Source organism: Apodemus sylvaticus, chromosome X (genome assembly GCF_947179515.1).
Source record: "Apodemus sylvaticus chromosome X, mApoSyl1.1, whole genome shotgun sequence".
NCBI classification, from domain to species: domain Eukaryota; kingdom Metazoa; phylum Chordata; class Mammalia; order Rodentia; family Muridae; genus Apodemus; species Apodemus sylvaticus.
This window is the reverse complement of record NC_067495.1, coordinates 139,003,273-139,024,267: the sequence shown is the minus strand read 5'-3', so window position 1 is coordinate 139,024,267 and position 20,995 is coordinate 139,003,273.

Below are 20,995 nucleotides of genomic sequence, written 5' to 3'. Positions count from 1 at the left end.
ATTATATTAAACTATTTTTGCTGCTGGGATTTTTTTGTTTTTTGTTTTTTATTTTGTTGAGTTGATTTGGTTTGGTTTAACATTTTTTGATTTCCTATCTGACATTCCTATTTCCATCATTCAGTAAAATTTCATTTCCTTGACTTACACATTATAGCTTTGTTTGCTATCCATTTCAAGTTTTATTGTACAATGGCCAGATAAGGTATATGAAAACCTTTTAATTCTTCTATATTTGTTAAGATTTAATTTATGTTACAGCATGCAGTCTAATCTGTGTTAATTATTAATGTATATTCTTTGGAGATTGAATGGAATACCATATAGATATCTGCTGGGTATAGATTATTTAAATGCCATTTATTCTGATATTTTTGTATTTTGTTGTCCAGATAACCCATCTATTAGATTCCTGTGTTTTGCAAAGTCTATGATAAAGTATGTTCTTTTAGTTTTACATCCCAGGGTTCCAGTTGGTAATTCTCATTAGAGAATCCTTTTATAAAACTAGTGATTTTATGGATGAGATGCTAATTTGTTCATTCATGATTTTTATTTCTATGAAATTTCTTGTTATTCTGGACTTTTTTTATTTGTATGTCTGGCATAGTCATATGGCTTTCATTACAATGGAACAGTAAACTTGTACTAGGTCAGGAAAACCTGCACGGTGGGCTGTTTAAATCAATCAGGGAAGTGTGTCATTGAAACCATAAGTCTAGTGCTCAACAAGGCAAATGGGGGCTCATGAATGAAGAAGATTCATAGCCACAGGTCTAGAAATAAGCATTGGGGTTTTGCAGATTGTCAAGAACTGAGTGAAGGGAGAAAGGGAAAAATGTCTCACTCAGAAAAAGTGGCTTATACAAAAAAATATGGTTGACAATTGTAGGTTTGGAGCTTGGCCAGTGTTTTTGGCAAGTGTACAGAAAACAATTGCATTATGAGTAAAGATAGTGAAAATATTTAATTGAATTAGTTAATATAGTTTATTAGACATAGTATTATGGAAGAAGGAGTTTGTAGATAATAATAAGGACAGAATAGCTCTATAACAGCTTCTCAATGTGAGTTACTCAGTTTATTTCTAGCATTTATAATGTTGGAAAGCATAGGTACATATATTGGGAGCTTGTCTTTAGATATTTTAAAGTATTCATCTAACATTCTAATAGATATGTGGCATTATTTTCAACTGTTCTTTATTAAAAACACAATTCATTAAAAACCTGTATTCTTTAAAAGATAAAGGGCTGAAGTTTTAAGAAAATAGGTATATATATGATCAGTATGCACATGTACATGTGCAACATTACAAAAATATGTAAAATATAAAAAATAAATTGTTTAATGTTAATGTGATTATCTCATTGAATTTTTATAGTTTTAAGAACCACAAAATCAATTGACATTAATGGTTTACATAAGGGTAATATATTTTAAGACTCACAGTTTTGTAAGACCACTGAAGAAATAGTGCTATTACAAATGTAATAGAACAATATTTACTTTAATATAAACTTCAAAAGGAAAACAAAAGGATAACAGACTTAAGTGGATATATGGAGAATGCAATTTCTTTTCATAAGCATTGATAATAAAGTAATTAAGAGAGAACAAACATGTTTTATGGATGGGAGGAGAAAATCCCTTGCCCTCCAGTTAAACCTAAACTTATGTCAGGAACCCCTAAACAAGTTTTATTAAGTCATTGAACCTTTTGTTCTTTTTACAAATGTGATTACACTGAATGTAACTTTCTTCTACTTTCTTTTAGGACTCCTTGTTTCTTTAATTGGCCTATGGAGTGAAGACATAGTGGTCAAGTATAGCCTGTTATCAATGTGAGGGCCCAGGTTATGATACTAAAAACTTGAGTATCAATGACATCAACGTCATATCTCTATTGTGATTTTAATATTTTTAACATAAATGTATGATGAATTTACTTAAATGATTTCCCCATGTGTAATGACATGACTTTGTAGTTTTCTCTTTGCCTCTCTTTATTTGTTGTATTGTGGCTATAGATTTATGTGTGATTGTCTTTTCATGGAAAATGGAACCAATTTTATTATGGTGAAATAAGTTTTTATATACATATTCTGGTATTCAATTATTTAACAAACCAGATACTGGTGTTATACTCAACAAGAAAATTGGTCCACAGTTGTCTTTGTCAAGTCCTTATTCAACTTTGTTATCAGGTAATAATAGTTTTGCAGAATTAGTGTAGAAGCTGTTTGAGTTCCTATTTTGTGGAACAGTTTGAGACATATTAATGTTATTTAATAAGCATTGGAAAATTCATGTAGACATATTATTTTCTTTGTTAGGAGAACATGAATTGGTATTTCAATTTATTATTCCTTATTGATTAGTTTGAGCTTTATTTTATTCTTGTTTCAATTGTTATATGTAATGTACAAACAAACATTGATGCCTTTGTTCAACATTTTCCAATTTGTCTTAGTACTATTTCCAAATAGTCTCTGATCATCTTCTGTGTTTCCATTGTATTTATTATAATATCCTATTATATACACAATCAGGAAAACAAAGTTATTGTAAACAGCTCAGCTAATTAGAAATAAAAGAAATAGTATATTTCAGAAATAAAAAGAAAATTACAATGATAGGAGAATTGGTTAGTCTCCAAGATATACCAATCTTATATATGCATATAGTGACTGAATTTGTATATATAAAATTTTCTCTCACTAATGAAATCAGTAGCCCTGAAAGTAAAAACTAAAACATAAAATTCAACCAAATTTGCCTACTTGACATTTAAACATTTGACAATACACATTTTTTAAAATGCATAGGAACCCTCTTTTTTCCCCAAAATAGAACCATTTAACAATTGTATGGAATTGAACTCATCCCAAATTAAAGTTATTTAAAATCAGTGTAAGAATTCAATACAATGAACATGAATATAAATGTCATTTAAAAATTTGTCATAACCAAATCAGAAAACATACAGCCAATTTTATATTATGACCAAGTAGGTTTTACACCAAGAAAGAAAGGTGGTTAAATATTAGAGAATCAAAACATGAGGCTGGCAAGACGTCTAGTCTGAATACCTAAGTTGAATCATTAGGACTCACATATTGGAAAAAGAGATCAACTTCTGGATTTTGTCCTCTGGCTGGCATAGGTTTCTCAGAGCATATACATGCCTACACTTCCTCATCGCCACATAAAAACAGTCTAAGCAAAAGAAAAGAAAACCATATACTTATACCTTAAAAGAATAAAAAATCAATCTAGCTTATACATAAAACCATTAGACAATTTGGAACAAAATTTTCCTTTGGAAAAAAAATGTTTCAAATATTCAAATTGAAAAGTTTCTAGATCTAAGATACTAATTATATGAAGTTTTTATTAAAAATTACTGAAATTCAAAATAAAATGCCAATCATATTAACTTCAATACAGGATGTACTTTGGTATATTTATTTTAGTACCAATTTCAGGTATATTTATTTAAGTAAATATTTTCCAGTATGAGGAAAGTCATGTTAGGAATTTGGAAAAAATATGATAAAGAATACTGAAAACTGAAGATGATGCTTGCAAATATATGAGCACCATCCAAAATTTCTAAGGTATTGATTTTCAGCAAACTGATCTAGGGTTGTATGTAATATCAGTTGAATCCAACAGATCTTGAAAGCACCTAGGCAACATTATTGAAAAAGGTCAAACTTTTGAGACTGAAGAGATTGCTCTGCAGTTAAGATCGCTTGCTTCTTTTCCAGAGTGGCATCTACCAACCAACTTTAACTCCAGATCCAGGTGATCTCTTGCCCTTTTCTGGCTACCATTCACTTTTCCTTCACATGCTGCTTAGCCCACATAAGTCATAATGTGTATGTGTGTGTGTGCGCGTGTGTGTGCGTGTGTGTGTGTGTGTGTGTGCATATGTGTATGCATTTGTGCATATATGGGTATTTGTGTGCATGTGCATGCATACAACCGTATGCATACATACTATATATAATGGATTGTTTGATAGAGTGATAAGAAAGGCATTTTATAATTTTCAGGGAAATGGAAAGAACTAAGAGCCATCATATTAAAAAAAGTCAGCCATTCTATAAAAAAACATGTTTTTCTTTACATGTTGAAAAATTTATACACATGAAATCAAGAAAACATACACACACTCAAAATATATGTAACATGACAGAGTTGAGTGAAAATGTCATTGTAACTTCAATTATTTTGTATAATATATACAGTGGATAACAACAACAATAAAACTATGAAACCCAAATTTATAGCATACATGTAGAAGTACCTTACTCTTTGGCTGTGAAATACTATACTTATCTAAATTCATCAACAGTACAATTAAATCATACAATTTGTATTTTTATAAAAAGTTAGCCATGCTTATCTAGCAGTACAAAAATCCCAACTCAAATCCAAATGTTTATTACTATATAGTGAAATAAATGCAAAAAAATGAGAGATATAAATCAAATAATAGTAAGACTGAAAATCTCATAAGAAATCACACTATTAACTATCAACCTGAAACTACTTAGACTTATAATAAACATACATTGATGTATACATATACATATATAGGTTAAATAAAATTGTCCCATTTAAGCTGTCAATGCTCTCTCTAAGATTCAAAGACCATATAACAAAACCTCAACTCCAGGTATAAAAGCCTTCCATTCAATTTTTTGTCAGATGTTGTCTAAGAGAATCCCCATGCCTTCATGTTGCCCTTGTTTGTCCTCCAGTGCTGGAAAATAAGTCCTTATTGCTGAGGAAAGCATTAACTTCAAATATAGCCCTAGAGAATCCTGAGCTCAAACTGGCCCTAAATTGTAGGTTTTATGGTACCAGAGGCTACCATGTAAGTATCCTACTACAACCAACTGCATTCCAGGACATATTTCTACACAAAGGATCATGTACATGCAACAAAATCAAATCCAAAATATTCAACATAGTGTGGTATAATCATTATAGATAGTGTAATCAATATTTAAAATTTTACTGCTAATGTCTATCAAAACAAAGTAAACAACTAGTAGTATATCCATAAAATGAACAAGAGTCAAATTGAGTCAGTGATTGTTACAAGTAACATGGGAATTTGAAACAAAGATATTTTGACAAGATTATTCTCCAGAGGATTACAAAAAAGAAAATATTACAAAGAATTGTGCTACACTTTCTACAGTAGTGAGAAAGAAGGACTGAAGAACAGAATAAAAGATGTAGCACAATGAAGAAAAAGAGGAGGAGGAGAGTGAAAGAAACATACATCATGCTATGATATTGGCATGAAATGTGTCCTATTCTAATGATATATGAGAAGCTACAAAATGCAAACACAATTTAGAGCTCTATTAGTTTTCTTCTACTTTCACCTACTTATATATGCTACACTCGTTTTTATGCCTGGGAGATCAAGTTGTATGGATATCTTTATACAAATATTTTGCCCCTCTTCTAGAGAATTTGGATAACTATGTGTGCAGAAACAGGTAAGTAATCATATGTATTCTCAGAACTCTCTTCCTGAGCAGGTACTTTAGCCTGATAATTCACCTGCCATTGTCTTACAAGTTGCCCTTAGTCTCTTAGTATTTGTGTTCCAGTTAGAATACCTGTTTAGGAAAATAATAGGTAGTAGAGTCCCACTGGTCAACTCTCTCTTCTGTTATTTGTAGCTTCCCTTTAACTATTTGTCATACTGCAAAGCATTGTTTTTCAAAGAAAATATAGGGTGATTTATTGGCTATCTTGCACATTGCAAGAGGCTGTAGAACAATTAACCAAAGGTCATATAAAGGAAACTAAGAATTTGTTATAGGTGCTGGAACAGAAATTAAATATTGACTGGGTTTATCTATACAAAATTTCACTAATAACTTAGTTATGGTTTTTAAACCTTTAGCGAACCTGTTGAACTGCAACAGATGATAGCGGTGTAGCCAGATAATTACTCCTAATGGATATGCATGTAGAAACTCTGTTGCAAACTTCTATGTAAATTTATTATTTCATTGTATGTGTGAACTTTTGTTGAATGTTTTAACATGTGTTCATGTATTCTGAAAAAATGTGTAAGTGTTGAAGACAAAGAATAGAGTCAGAACTGAGCTGAGAAGAAGTGAGCTGTGACAGGTGAACTGAGCTGAGAAGTTTTTAGACAGAACACTTTTTAGACAGAACTAAACTCAAGAAAAACTTAGAAATGTAGTCATAGCATTGGGAGAAAAGGCTATGAGAATAGGAGCATTGTTGTGACAGCAGGCGTAGAGAGCAGGATTAGAAGGAGAATGCAGAGCATAATAAGTTAAAACTATTAGGTAATATAAACAAGTAAGAGAGCAATGTGCAGAATGCAGAGAGAAAGAAAAAAGAACATGCTGCAGAGAGCAGGCAGGCTTCTTACCACAGGAAAGAACAGGTCCTTTCTTAATACCAAGGCAGTCTGAGTTTTATTAAAAGGAACAAAGCGTTTGTGCTTACTAAATTGGGTTTAATTCATTTAGTATTAAAAGGGTAGAAGCATTTCCTTTCTCTATGCAATAATGATTGGAGTTCATTTTTCATCCAGAATGAGTAAATTCTTTCTGTACTGGTGCTTGGTTTTTTTGCTCCATATGCATATATCAGTATGAATGTGTATGTATAAGTATGTAATTGTGAGAATGCATGTAAACTGAGTCCAACTGGTTTGAATAGAAATACATAAAACGCATGCATGAATCTGTAGATGAACTTATGTGAGTTTATGCATATTTGCCTATGTAACAGTTTTTCCTTCTGCAAGAGTTATTCTCTTCTCCTGGTTCAATAGAAGTTTATTGCTGCAAACTTCCCCGTAGCAAGACAAGCAAGAGGCATCAGGGCAAAAGTGAAAAGGCTCCTGTATATGGGATGGATCCCCAGGTAGGGCAGAGTCTAGATGGCCTTTCCTTCACTATCTGATCCACACTGTGTCTCTGTATCTCCTCCCCCTTCTAAGAAGGACCGAAGTATCCACACTTTGGTCTTGCTTTTTCTTGAGCTTCAAGTGGTTTGTGAATTCTATTTTTGGTATTCTGAGCTTTTGGGCTAAAATCCACTTATCAGTTAGTGCATACAATATGTGTGGTTTTTGTGACTGAATTTCCTCACTCAGGTAGATATTTTCTATTTCCATCCATTTGCCTAAGAATTTCAAGAATTCATTGTTTTTAATAGCTGAGTAGTACTCCACTGTGAAAATGTACCACATTTTCTGTATCCATTCCACTAAGGGAGGGCATCTGGGTTATTTTCAGCTCCTGGCTATTATAAATAAGGCCACGATGAACATATTGGATCACATGTTCTTGTTATATGTTGGAGCATCATTTGGGTATAGGACCAGGAGTACAATAGCTGGGTCCTCAGGTACAATTTTCTTGGGATATGACAGACTGATTTCCAGAGTGGTTGTATCAGCTTGCAATCCCACCAACAATGGAGGAGTGTTCCTCTTTTTCCACATCCCTGCCAGCATCTTCTGTCACCTGAGGTGTTTTTTTTTTTTTTTTTTTTTTTTTTTTTTTTTTTTTTTTTTTTAGCCATTTTGAATGGTGTAAGGTACAATCTCATGGTCATTTTGATTTGCATTTCCCTGATAACTAAGTACGTTTAACATTTCTTTAGGTGCTTTTTGGCTATTCGATATTCCTCAGTTGAGAATTTTTGTTTATGTCTGTAGACCATTTTTAATAGGGTTGTTTGATTCATTGGAGTCTAACTTCTTGAGTTCTTTGTATACATGGGATATTAGTCCACTATCCGATATAGGGTTGTTAAAGATCTTTTCCCACACTTTATTCTTTCTACTTGTTGAGCTTCATGTGGTCTGTGAAAGAAGCTTAAGATGAAGGAAGACCAATGTGTGGGTGCTTCGGTTCTTCTGAGAAGGGGAACAAAATACTCACAGTAGGAAATATGGAGATAAAGTGTAGAGCAGAGACAAAAGGAAAGGTCACCCAGAGACTGTCCCACCTGTGAATTCATCCCATATACAGTCACCAAACTCCAACACTATTGGGGATGCCAAGAAATGATTGCTGAAAGGAGCTTAATATAACTGCCTCCTGAGTGTTCCTTCTTTGAAAATACAGAGGTGGATTCTTGCACCCAACCATTGGACTGAGCGTGGGGTCCCCAGTGGAGGAGTTAGAGAAAGGACTGAAGGAGCTAAAGGTAGTTGCAACCCCATAGGAAGAACAATATCAACAACCAGACCCCCAGAACTCCCAGGGACTAAGCCATTAACCAAGAAGTATACATGGCTTCACCTGCTTATGTAGTAGAGAATTGCCTTGTCAGGCGTCAATGGGAGGAGAGGTCCTTTGTCCTGTGAAGGCTTGATAGATGCCCCAGAGTAGGGGAATTGAGAGCAAGCAGGTGGGATTTGGACAGGTAGAAGAACACCCTCATAGAAGCAGGTGGAGGGAGGATGGAATAGGGGGTTTCTGGGAGTGGAGAAACTGGGAAAGGGACTAATATTTGTAATATAAATAAAGAAAATGTCCAATAAAAACATATTAAACAAATTAAAATAAAACAAAAAACAAAAACAAAACAAAACAAACAAAAAACAAAAACAAAACAAAAAGATATTTTCTCAATCTGTTGGCTGCCTTTTTGTCCTATTGACAATGTCATTTTCTTTTTTTTTTTTTTTTATTATTCGATATAATTTATTTACATTTCAAATGATTTCCCCTTTTCTAGCCCCCCCACTCCCCGAAAGTCCCGCAAGCCCCCTTCTCTTCCCCTGTCCTCCCACCCACCCCTTCCCACTTCCCCGTTCTGGTTTTGCTGAATACTGTTTCACTGAGTCTTTCCAGAACCAGGGGCCACTCCTCCTTTCTTCTTGTACCTCATTTGATGTGTGGATTATGTTTTGGGTATTCCAGTTTTCTAGGTTAATATCCACTTATTAGTGAGTGCATACCATGATTCACCTTTTGAGTCTGGGTTACCTCACTTAGTATGATATTCTCTAGCTCCATCCATTTGCCTAAGAATTTCATGAATTCATTGTTTCTAATGGCTGAATAGTACTCCATTGTGTAGATATACCACATTTTTTGCATCCACTCTTCTGTTGAGGGATACCTGGGTTCTTTCCAGCATCTGGCAATTACAAATAGGGCTGCTATGAACATAGTAGAACATGTATCCTTATTACATGGTGGGGAGTCTTCTGGGTATATGCCCAGGAGTGGTATAGCAGGATCTTCTGGAAGAAAGGTGCCCAGTTTTCAGAGGAACCGCCAGACTGATTTCCAGAGTGGTTGTACCAATTTGCAACCCCACCAGCAGTGGAGGAGTGTTCCTCTTTCTCCACACCCTCTCCAACACCTGCTGTCTCCTGAATTTTTAATCTTAGCCATTCTGACTGGTGTAAGATGAAATCTTAGGGTTGTTTTGATTTGCATTTCCCTAATGACTAATGAAGTTGAGCATTTTTTAAGATGCTTCTCCGCCATCCGAAGTTCTTCAGGTGAGAATTCTTTGTTTAACTCTGTACCCCATTTTTTAATAGGGTTGTTTGGTTTTCTGGAGTCTAACTTCTTGAGTTCTTTATATATATTGGATATTAGCCCTCTATCTGATGTAGGATTGGTGAAGATCTTTTCCCAATTTGTTGGTTGCCGATTTGTCCTCTTGATGGTGTCCTTTGCCTTACAGAAACTTTGTAATTTTATGAGGTCCCATTTGTCAATTCTTGCTCTTAGAGCATACGCTATTGGTGTTCTGTTCAGAAACTTTCTCCCTGTACCGATGTCCTCAAGGGTCTTCCCCAGTTTTTTTCTATTAGCTTCAGAGTGTCTGGCTTTATGTGGAGGTCCTTGATCCATTTGGATTTGAGCTTAGTACAAGGAGACAAGGATGGATCAATTCGCATTCTTCTGCATGCTGACCTCCAGTTGAACCAGCACCATTTGTTGAAAAGGCTATCTTTTTTCCATTGGATGTATTCAGCCTCTTTGTCAAGGATCAAGTGGCCATAGGTGTGTGGGTTCATTTCTGGATCTTCAATCCTGTTCCATTGATCCTCCTGCCTGTCACTGTACCAATACCATGCAGTTTTTAACACTATTGCTCTGTAGTATTGCTTGAGGTCAGGGATACTGATTCCCCCAGATTTCCTTTTGTTGCTGAGAATAGTTTTAGCTATCCTGGGTTTTTTGTTGTTCCAGATGAATTTGATAATTGCTCTTTCTAGCTCTGTGAAGAATTGAGTTGGGATTTTGATGGGTATTGCATTGAATCTGTATAGTGCTTTAGGCAAAATGGCCATTTTAACTATATTGATTCTGCCGATCCATGAGCATGGGAGGTTTTCCCATTTTTTGAGGTCTTCTTCCATTTCCTTCTTCAGAGTCTTGAAGTTCTTGTCATACAGATCTTTCACATGTTTGGTAAGAGTCACCCCAAGATACTTTATACTGTTTGTGGCTATTGTGAAGGGGGTCATTTCCCTAATTTCTTTCTCAGCCTGCTTATCCTTTGAGTATAGGAAGGCCACTGATTTGCTTGAGTTGACTTTATAACCTGCCACTTTGCTGAAGTTGTTTATCAGCTGTAGGAGCTCTCTAGTGGAGTTCTTTGGGTCACTTAGGTAGACGATCATGTCGTCTGCAAATAATGATAGTTTGACTTCTTCCTTTCCAATTTGTATCCCTTTGACCTCCTTATGTTGTCGAATTGCCCGAGCTAGTACCTCAAGTACAATATTGAAAAGATAAGGAGAAAGGGGGCAGCCTTGTCTGGTCCCTGATTTCAGTGGGATTGCTTCAAGTTTCTCTCCATTTAGTTTGATGCTGGCTACCGGTTTGCTGTATATTGCTTTTACTATGTTTAGGTATGGGCCTTGAATTCCTGTTCTCTCCAAGACTTTAAGCATGAAGGGATGCTGAATTTTGTCAAATGCTTTTTCAGCATCCAATGAAATGACCATGTGGTTTTGTTCTTTGAGTTTGTTTATGTAGTGGATTGTATTGATGGATTTCCGTATATTGAACCAACCCTGCATTCCTGGGATAAAGCCTACTTGATCATGGTGGATGATCGTTTTGATGTGTTCTTGGATTCGGTTGGCAAGAATTTTATTGAGTATTTTTGCATCGATGTTCATAAGGGAAATTGGTCTGAAGTTCTCTTTCTTTGTTGGATCTTTGTGTGGCTTTGGTATCAGCGTAATTGTGGCTTCGTAGAAGGAATTGGGTAGTGTTCCTTCTGTTTCTATTTTGTGGAATAGTTTGAAGAGTATTGGTGTTAACTCTTCTTTGAAGGTCTGGTAGAATTCTGCACTGAAGCCATCTGGTCCTGTGCTTTTTTTGGTTGGAAGACTTTCTATGACTCCTTCTATTTCTTTAGGCATTATGGGACTGTTTAGATGGTCTAGTTGGTCCTGATTTAATTTTGGTATTTGGTATCTGTCAAGGAAATTGTCCATTTCCTCCAGATTCTCCAGTTGTGTTGAGTATAGGCTCTTGTAGTAGGATCTGATGATTTTTTGGATTTCCTCAGTTTCCGGACAATGTCATTTTCCTAATAGAAGCTTTGCAATATTATGAGGTCCCATTTGTCTATTGTTGGTCTTAGAACATAAAGCATTGGTGTTTTGTCCAGGAAATTTTTACCTGTGCCCATGTGTTTGAGACTCTTCCCCACTTATTCTACTATTAGTTTTGTATCTGGTTTTATGTGGAGGAGTTCATCTACTAGATATTGAGCTTTCTATGAGGAGAAAAAAAAATGCATCGATGTGCATTCTTTTACGTGCTGACCACCAGTTTAACGAGCACCCTTTGATGAAAATGCTATTTTTCCATTGATCTACTTGCTTGTCACTGTACCAATACCATGTAGTTTTTTAACACGATTGCTCTGTAGTACAGCTTGAGGTCAGAAATGGTGATTCCCCCCACGTTCTTTTATGTTGAGAATAGTTTTCTATATCCTGGGATTTTATTATTCCAAATGAAAGTGCAAATTACTCTAAATTCTATGAAGAAATCAGTGGGAATGTTGAATGGGATTGCATTGAATCTGTAGATTACTTTCTGCAAGATGGCTTTTTTTTACTCTACTAATCCTGCCAATCCATAAGCATGGGAGTTCTTTCCATCTTCTGAGATCTTCAATTTTTCTTCAGAGACTTAAATTCTTGTCATACAAATATTTCACTTGCTTAGATAGAATCATACCAAGGTATTTTATATTATTTGTGACTATTGTGAAGGGTGTCATTTCCCTAATTTCTTTCTCAGCCTGTTTATCTTTTGAGTAGAAGATTCTAGTGATTTGTTTGAGTCAATTTTATATCCAGCTACTTTGCTAAAGTTGCTTATCAGGTTTAAGAGTTCTCTGGTGGAATTTTTGGGGTGACTTACTTATACTATCATATCATTTTCAAATACTGATATTTTAACTTCTTCCTTTCCAACCTGTATCTCTTTGACCTATTTTGTTCTCTGGTTGCTCTGGCTAGGACTTTGAGAACTATATTGCATGGGTAGGGAGAGAGTGAGCAGCCTTGTCCAGTCCCCGAATTCAGTGGGTTTGCTTCAAGTTTCTCCCTACTTAGTTTGATGTTGGCTACTGTTTTGGTGTATATTGCTTTTATTGTGTTTAGGTATGGGCCATGAATTTCTGTTCTTTCCAAGACTTGTACTAATGAAGGTGTGTTGGATTTTGTCAAATGCTTTCTCAGCATCTAATGAAATGATCATGTAGTTTTTTCTTTGAGTTTATTTATATAGTATAATACTTTGATGGATTTCAGTAAATTGAACCTCCCTTGCACAACTGGGATGAAGCCTACTTGATCATGATGCATAGTCATTTCGATGTGTTCTTGGATTCAGTTTACAAGAATTTTATTATTTTTGAATCTATATTCATAAGGGAAAACATTTTGAAGTTCTTTTTCTTTGTTTGGCCTTTATGTAATCTAGGAATAAGTGTCATTGTGGCTTCATAGAACAAATTGGGTAGTGTTCAGTCTGTTTCTGATTTGTGGAATAGTTTGAAGAGTGTTGTTTTTAAGTGTTTTTTGAAGATCTAATAGAATTGTGCATTAAACCCATCTGGTTCTGGAGGGTTTTGTTGTTGTTGTTGTTGTTGTTGTTGTTGTTGTTGTTGTGAGACTATTAATGACTGTTTGCTTCTATTTATTTAGGGGTTATGGGGTTGTTTAGATCATTTATCTGATCCTGATTTAACTTTGGTACCTGGTATCTGTCTAGAACATTGTCCATTTCATCTTAAAAAGATGTTTTTAAAACATTTTGCCAGACCTGTGAGTGTGAATGTTTTAATTTCTGCAAAATTCCTCCTAGTTTACAAAGGAGGAAGAATGAAATTAAAAAAGTTAAGATGTTTGCTCTCAACTTTATCTATGGCATACAATTTCAAGGAATTAAACAAATATATAGTATAAGGAAAAAGAAATCAATGTGATGACAGACCCCTGTCTTGGTGGTAATTGGGGCAGCACCTGAAAAAAATGAATATATGAAAATGCATATGCATGGTTCATATCTCACAAAACGCTTAAGAAAGTTCTTGATCACATCACTAACTTAAATGATACAAGTGCTATAACACTACTGAGCAGAGATTATTGACTATTTCTTTCTTTGAAGTTTTACATATATTTTATTTACTTTAATTCCAATAATACAATAGGCAAAATACAGTTATTAGTATTTTCACAACATCTTTATTTGAAATCTGAAATGACATGTGCCACACTCACTATCTCAAAATGATTGATAAGGAGACTGGAGAAGACAAAATAGAGACATCAGCATGAAAACTGAGAGACTGTCAGCAAAAAGGTAAAACATATTTTAGATATTCAGAAAAAAGTTTCTTTTTCTTTTTTATTCATTATATCCTTTATTTACATTTCAAATGATTTCTACTTTCCTGGTTTCCCCCTCCCCAAAAGTTCCATAAGCCCTCTTCTCTCCCCCTGTTTCCCAATCCACTCCTTCCTGCTTCCCTATCCTAGTATTTCCCTACACTGCTATACTGAGCATTTTCAGGACCAGGGGCCTTTCCTTCCTTCTTCTTGGGCATCATTTGATGTGTGAATTTTGTCATGGGTATTCCAAGATTCTAGGCTAATATCCACTTATTAGGGAGTGCATACCATGAGTATTCTTTTGAGACTGGGTTACCTCACTTAGGATGATGTTCTCCAGTTCCATCCATTTGTCTAAGAATTTCATGAATTCATTGTTTTTAATGGCTGAATAATACTCCATTGTGTTTATATACCACATTTTTCTGTATCCATTCCTGCGTTGAGGGACATCTGGGTTCTTTCCATCTTATGACTAATTGCTTCCTCGGAAAGCTGGGCATGATACTACTGGAGGACCCTGCTATACCACTCCTGGGCATATACCCAGAGGATTCCCCAGCATGTAATAAGGACACATGCTCCACTATGTTCATAACAGCCCTATTTATAAGAGCCAGAATTTTTTTGACCCATCAGCAAAAGTCTCATTTTTTAATACATGAAAATTCTTTAAGAAATGATTAAGACAATTCTATGACTAGAATGATATTCATTTAAGCACAGAATTTCAGAAACTTAATCTTAACATGTTTACATTAGATGACTTAACTAAAATATTTGGAGTAGTGAATATTCACTATCAGAAAATAAGGCCGTATTCTCTAAAAGAAGAACTCCATAACTGCCTTGTTCTGCATTCCTCTTAATTAATCTATTAACAAAATTAATCTATTAACAAAATTAATCTATTAACAAAATTAATCTAATCTATTAACAAAATTAATCTAATAACAAAAGTAAATGCTAAATTCAGATCTTAAATATCAAACCTTTTGATTTGTATATGTAGATAGTTGAGCATAAATAGAGTTTTTGTAAGAAGGCTTTATTCTTTGTTATATAAGCACTCTTCCATTATTTTCAAAACATGTAAGATGTTTTGAAAGTCAGTTATAACCTATTATAGGAAGAATATTTCCTATTGGAAAGGAAGTCACTTTCTAAATCAGTTAAGACTTCTATCTATTAACAGCAAGAATTTACCTTATTTTACAATGTTTACAGAAAGAGATGCTGTTATACAAAGAATATTACAAATAAATTCTGAAGTCTACAGTTTTAGTTCTGATTATTTGCAATGTTGCATTAATGATATCAAATTCCTTGACATTATTCCTACACATAAGAAAATATCATAATTCCTGTTTTTCATAACATTTCTTCCAGATATTCTACATATTTGGAATTTTATCCTTTACACCATCTCTAGATATTGTATAGATATAAAATGCCTTTAGTAGGATATTAACTCCACATGAGTAATTCCACGTAACACAAATACAAATGTATCACCAAATCATGAGTCTCCTTCTGAGGAAATCAGTTTCTCTGTCCAATTTTCCAAATGTTATTTAGTTGAAGTTTCTCATGGAAAATTAGCATCATAAAGCTATCTATCTCAAAGCCTTGAATTAAATGAGGAAATATATATGGATTGTTTAGAATGGCACCTACCTGATCGATAAATTTTATTAAACTATCATATAACTCATACTTTATTACAAGAAGCATTGAAGGCTTAATTTTTTTGAACTGTAAATTGTTATTTAGCAATTTATGATACTGTGATATAATTTTTCTAAAATAATCCACTCTTTTCAACAGAAGCATATCAGGATAAGCAAAGGATTCCATTAGTATTTTGCACATGGAATTTCTAGTAATAACCTAAGCACTGAAAAATTGTTAACCTGGCTAAATGCTTGTGAAACTCATGAAGTAACTTCTAGAACTTCCCCCATATACAGGTGTGTTAGAGAAATGTAGACTGAGAAGATAACAATTTGCCCAAAGTCACAAATCCACTAGGTGGCAGAACCAACTTTTCCAGTCAGAGACATCTACTGTGGCCAAATTGTTCAATATTGCATTCTATTTAGATTTGGAAAAGCTTAAACTTAGTATCACCCAATAAGTAATTCTGAATCTGATACTTGCTCTATAATGATAACACCTACACTACATTCTATCTTTAGCATCTCTGTAAGTGATATAATGAAAATGCATGTTGAATCCCAGAAATTAATCTGGGATCATCACCCTCCAACTCTATCACAATTTTCAGTTATAGGTTGTACTTGCCACATCGTATTATGATGAATTTATACAGCTAAAATTTCCATGAAGGAGCATTTTCTTCAAATGGAACTTTGTGTAGAGATTCTGGCCCATTCTAACACTACCATATCCCATCATCAAGGAAATATATTCCATTATTTCTAATATTAAAAAATGAATATTCTGTTTTGCCTGCTCTGTCTACTCCTTCCCTCTTGTTAAGTTGCCTTCTCCAGCCTCACTATGAGGGTGATTTCCTTGTATTATTGTTTCATGTTTTGTCAAGTTTTGTGATCTCTTGGAGGACTTTTCTTTTCGGACAGGAAACAGGGGGGGGCTGGGTATGGAGGAGAGGGAGGGTTGTGAGAGTTGTAAGTAATGGGGAGAGGGAAAACTTGTCAAGTTGTATTGAATGAGAGGAGAATCTATTTTCAATATAAAATAACACACACTGATATTCTCAAATTTTGTGAAGTTTATCAATTCTCAACACAGTACTACTATACCATACATAGGTTCCATTAACCTAATCTACTAAAATACGGTAGAAATACAGAAGAATATCTTCTTTTATTCATAAATGAACGCAAAAGGAGATATACCAATTAAGATTATACAGATTCAATAGAGAGGCCTTGAATTACAGAACACGGATGATTATAATGGTTACACTTTAAGATATTTGTGGAGTGAACTCAGAAAGGTCAACACACTGAAGGGCCCAAGTGAGTCCTTAGTCTCACTAGAAAGGGAGAAGAAAGCAGTCACAAGTGGGGAGGGAGGGAGGAACCTGGGAGGGAAAGTAGATGGGGTGGGGGAAAGGGGAACCTGATTTGGTAGTGGATGAGAGAAAAGGACTGAAGCCCTTAAGGGCAGTAGGAATAATGGAAACAGGCAACCTCAGGAGATAGGAGGTTGTGGGACTCTCCAGAATGCACCAGAGACCCAGGACGTGAGAGACTCTCTGGACTCAAAGGGAGGGACTTTAGATTAAATGCCTGACAGTAGGGAGAGGGAACTAATAAAGCCTGCCTCCAGCAGAAAACACAGGACATCATATGAGGGAGAGGGTGGCCATCTCATAGTCACAACTCTGACCCATAATTGTTCCTCTCTGAAAGAATTATAGGGGTGGAATTACAGGAGAGGAGCCTGAGGAAAAGAAGGTCTAGTGACAGGCCCAAAGTGGGATCCAGCTCAAGGGGAGGTCCCAAGGCCTGAGGCTATTACTGAAGCTATGGAGTGTTCACAAAATAAGACCTACATGATCACACTCCAGAAGAAACAACAAGCAGTTGAAAGAGTCAGATGCAGATATTTGCACACAACGAATGAACAGAAGCAGCTGAACCCTGTTATTGAATTAGGGAAAGGCTAAAAGAAGCTAAGGAGAAGGGTAACCCTGTAGGAGAACCAACGGTCTCAACCTGGACCCCTGAGATCTCTCAAACACTGGATCACCAACCAGGCAGCATACACCAGCTGATATGAGGCCACCAACACATATACAGCAGAAGGCTGCTGGATCTGGGTTCAGTCAGAGAAGATGCACCTAATCCTCAAGAGACTTGGAATCCCAGGGAGTTTAGAGTTCTGGTTGGGTGGGTGATGTTTTGGGGGATGGGGAATACTCATGGAGACAGGGGGTGGGGAGGAGGTATGGGACGTGGAACAGTGGGAGGGTGTTGAATAAAATCTCGAGTGTAAAAAAAAAATATCCCAGGGACTAAACCATCAACCAAAGAGTACATGGGAGGGACCCATGGCTTCAGCTTCATATTTATCAGAGCTACATAGCTACATATTTAGCAGCCTTTTGTCCTAAGAAAGTTTGATGCCCTGGTATAGATAGGCAAATGCCAGGACAGGAAGGCAGAAATGGGTGGGTTAGTGAGCAGGGGGAGGGGGAGGGAATAAGATGTTTTCAGAGGAGAAACCAGGAAAGGAAATAACATATGAAATGTAAGTAAATAAAATATTATATAAATAAGTAAATAACAAAAATAGATATTTGTGGGGTACTTCTAGTTGATGCCTACACCTGTGGCATACAGCAACAGTATACATACCACACCCCACCCATCAGTCTTGCCTTCCTCCCAAGTGTCCAGCTCTAACCTGTCACACAGAGTCCGCACCTTTACTAGTGTAGGTCATGTAGCAGCTTGCTAGGCACCACACTTGCTAGCTCTGCCTGCATCCCAAGAGGCCAGCTCTAACCCAACACACAGGAGGCATGCTAATACCTGAGACACACAGACATAGAAGAAGCTTAAAGAACAACAAATAGATTGGACTAGAAAAGAAAATTCTCCTTCCACATAATAAACACTAAATATACAGAACAAGGAAAGAATATTAAAAATTGCAAGGAAAAGGGGCCAAGTAACATATAAAGCAGACCTAACAGAATTACAACTGATTTCTCCACAGAGACCCAGAAATCCAGAATATCCTGGACAGATGTCATACAGATATCTTGCAGACTCTAAGACACCACAAATGCTACCTTATTATCCAATGCTAGTGATGCTCCCAAAGTTTTATAGAGTCTTATACCAAGGAAAACTCTGAATCACCATAGATGGATAAAGCAAGATTGCAAAAAAGATTTTGAATAACCCTACATTACTCTCATCAGAGGAATCTCAATATCTAAGAAACACCTAAAGGGATCTTTAGCTCTAGACTCATATGTAGCAGAGGATGACATTTCCCAACAGCAATGGGAGGGGAAGCCCTTGGTCCCAGGAAGGTTTGATACCCCAGAGTAGGGGAATGGTGAAGCACTGGTGTGGGAGAGTGTGAGTGGGTGGGGAAGCACTCTCATACAGGCAAAGGGGATAGGGAGGGAAGATGTGGAATGGGGGTGGAGGTGGAGGAATAACCAGGAAGTGGGATATCATTTAAGATGTAAATCAATGGAATGATTAATAGTAAAAAAGAAAAAATTGAAAAACACTTAAAGAAATGCCCAACATTCTTAGTTGTCAGGGAAATGCAAATCAAAATGACCCTGAAATTCCACCTTAAACAAATTAGCATGGCTAATATAAAATACTCAAGGACTGCACATGGTAGCAAGGACATGGAGAGAGGGGAACATTCAGTCAATTGCTGGTGGGATGGCAAACTTGTACAACCACTCTGGAAATAGATCTTGTGGTTTCATAAAAATTGGAAATAGTTCTACCTAAAGGCCCAGCTATACTGTAACTGGACATATACCCCCCCAAAATGTCCCACCCTATGACAAGGTCATGTATTCCTCTATATTCACAGAACCTTTATTCCTGTTTTAAAAAGATGAATATTTTTTATTTATTTTAGGACCTTTTAAAATTGGATATTTTCTTTATTTATATTTCAAATGTTAGTCCCTTTCCCAGTTTCCCCCCCTCCAGAAACCCCCTATCCCATCCTCCCTCCCCATGCTTCTATGAGGGTGTTCTTCTACCTGTCCCAATCCCACCTGCTTGCTCTCAATTCCCCTACTCTGGGGCATCTATCAAGCCTTCATAGGACCAAGGACATCTCCTCCCATTAATTCCTGTCAAGGCAATTCTCTACTACATCTGCAGCTGGAGCCATGTGTACTCCTTGGTTGATGGCTTAGTCCCTGGGAGCTCTGGGCAGGGGGTTGGGGGAGAGTGGGAGTGGGTGAGGGGTGGGGCTCTGGTTGGTTGATATTGTTCTTCTTATGGGGTTACAAACCCCTTCAGCCCCTTCAGTCCCTTCTCTAACTCCTCCATTGGGGATACCTCGCTCAGTCCAGTGGTTGACTGTGAGTATCTGCCTCTGTATTTGCAAGGTTCTGGTGGCAGGTCCTCTCAGGAGACAGCCATATCAGGCAGGCTCCTTTCAGCAACCATTTCTTGGCATCTACAATAGTGATGGGTTTTGGTGAATGTGTTTGGGATGAGAAACTGGAAACAACACAGATTTCCCTCAGCTGAAGAATAGATACAGAAAATGTGGTACATTTACACAATGGAATACTACTCAGATTTTTCAAGAAAATGATACAAGAATATAAATATTGTGGATCCCTAGAAAACTGTTCACATTCTAAGTTTGTAGTAGTATTTAATGACATGAGTATTTCAGGATGCCATGCTCCTAAATTTTTGAAAGCTAATGAAAGGTACATGAATGATAATTGATATTTTCAAATGTGTTAATATTGGTAGCTAAGATTTAAAGTTAGAGATGAAGAAAATAAGTTAATACTGCCCTGTCATCAGAGGAAACCTCAGAGTCCATTTAAGTTCCTCAGAATTTTGTGCCCCCAAAATTCACAATTCCATCTAAGAGGCAGGATCCAGTCAAGATATAAAACTGGAACTCCCCTTCAACACTTCTTGCATTAGGACTGCAACCATAACACATCCTACTGTAGTATTTCACTGCAGAAACATGCTGACATTATAAATTTGAAATTTAGATATGTATTGAGATATTTTAAAGCATTCTTTTAGTTTACACTGACATGATTTATAAAATGTGTCCTTGTACAACAACTATCCATTCATTTTCAGAATATGCATGCATTGATAATTGCTAATGAGTTGCAGGATCCTAAGCTTTGTGAAATATGTGTAGATGTGTGTTTTCTCTTGTCCTTTTATATTCATTTAGTAACAAAATATACCCTAATTGCATTACTGTGAACAAGCTAATAGGATATGGTAATGGGCTTTCATAAATAATAAACATATTCGATTAAAAATTGTACCAAATAGATTTTTATGATGAAATAGCATAATTATTTTACCAAATGCCAATGCTCTCTCACTA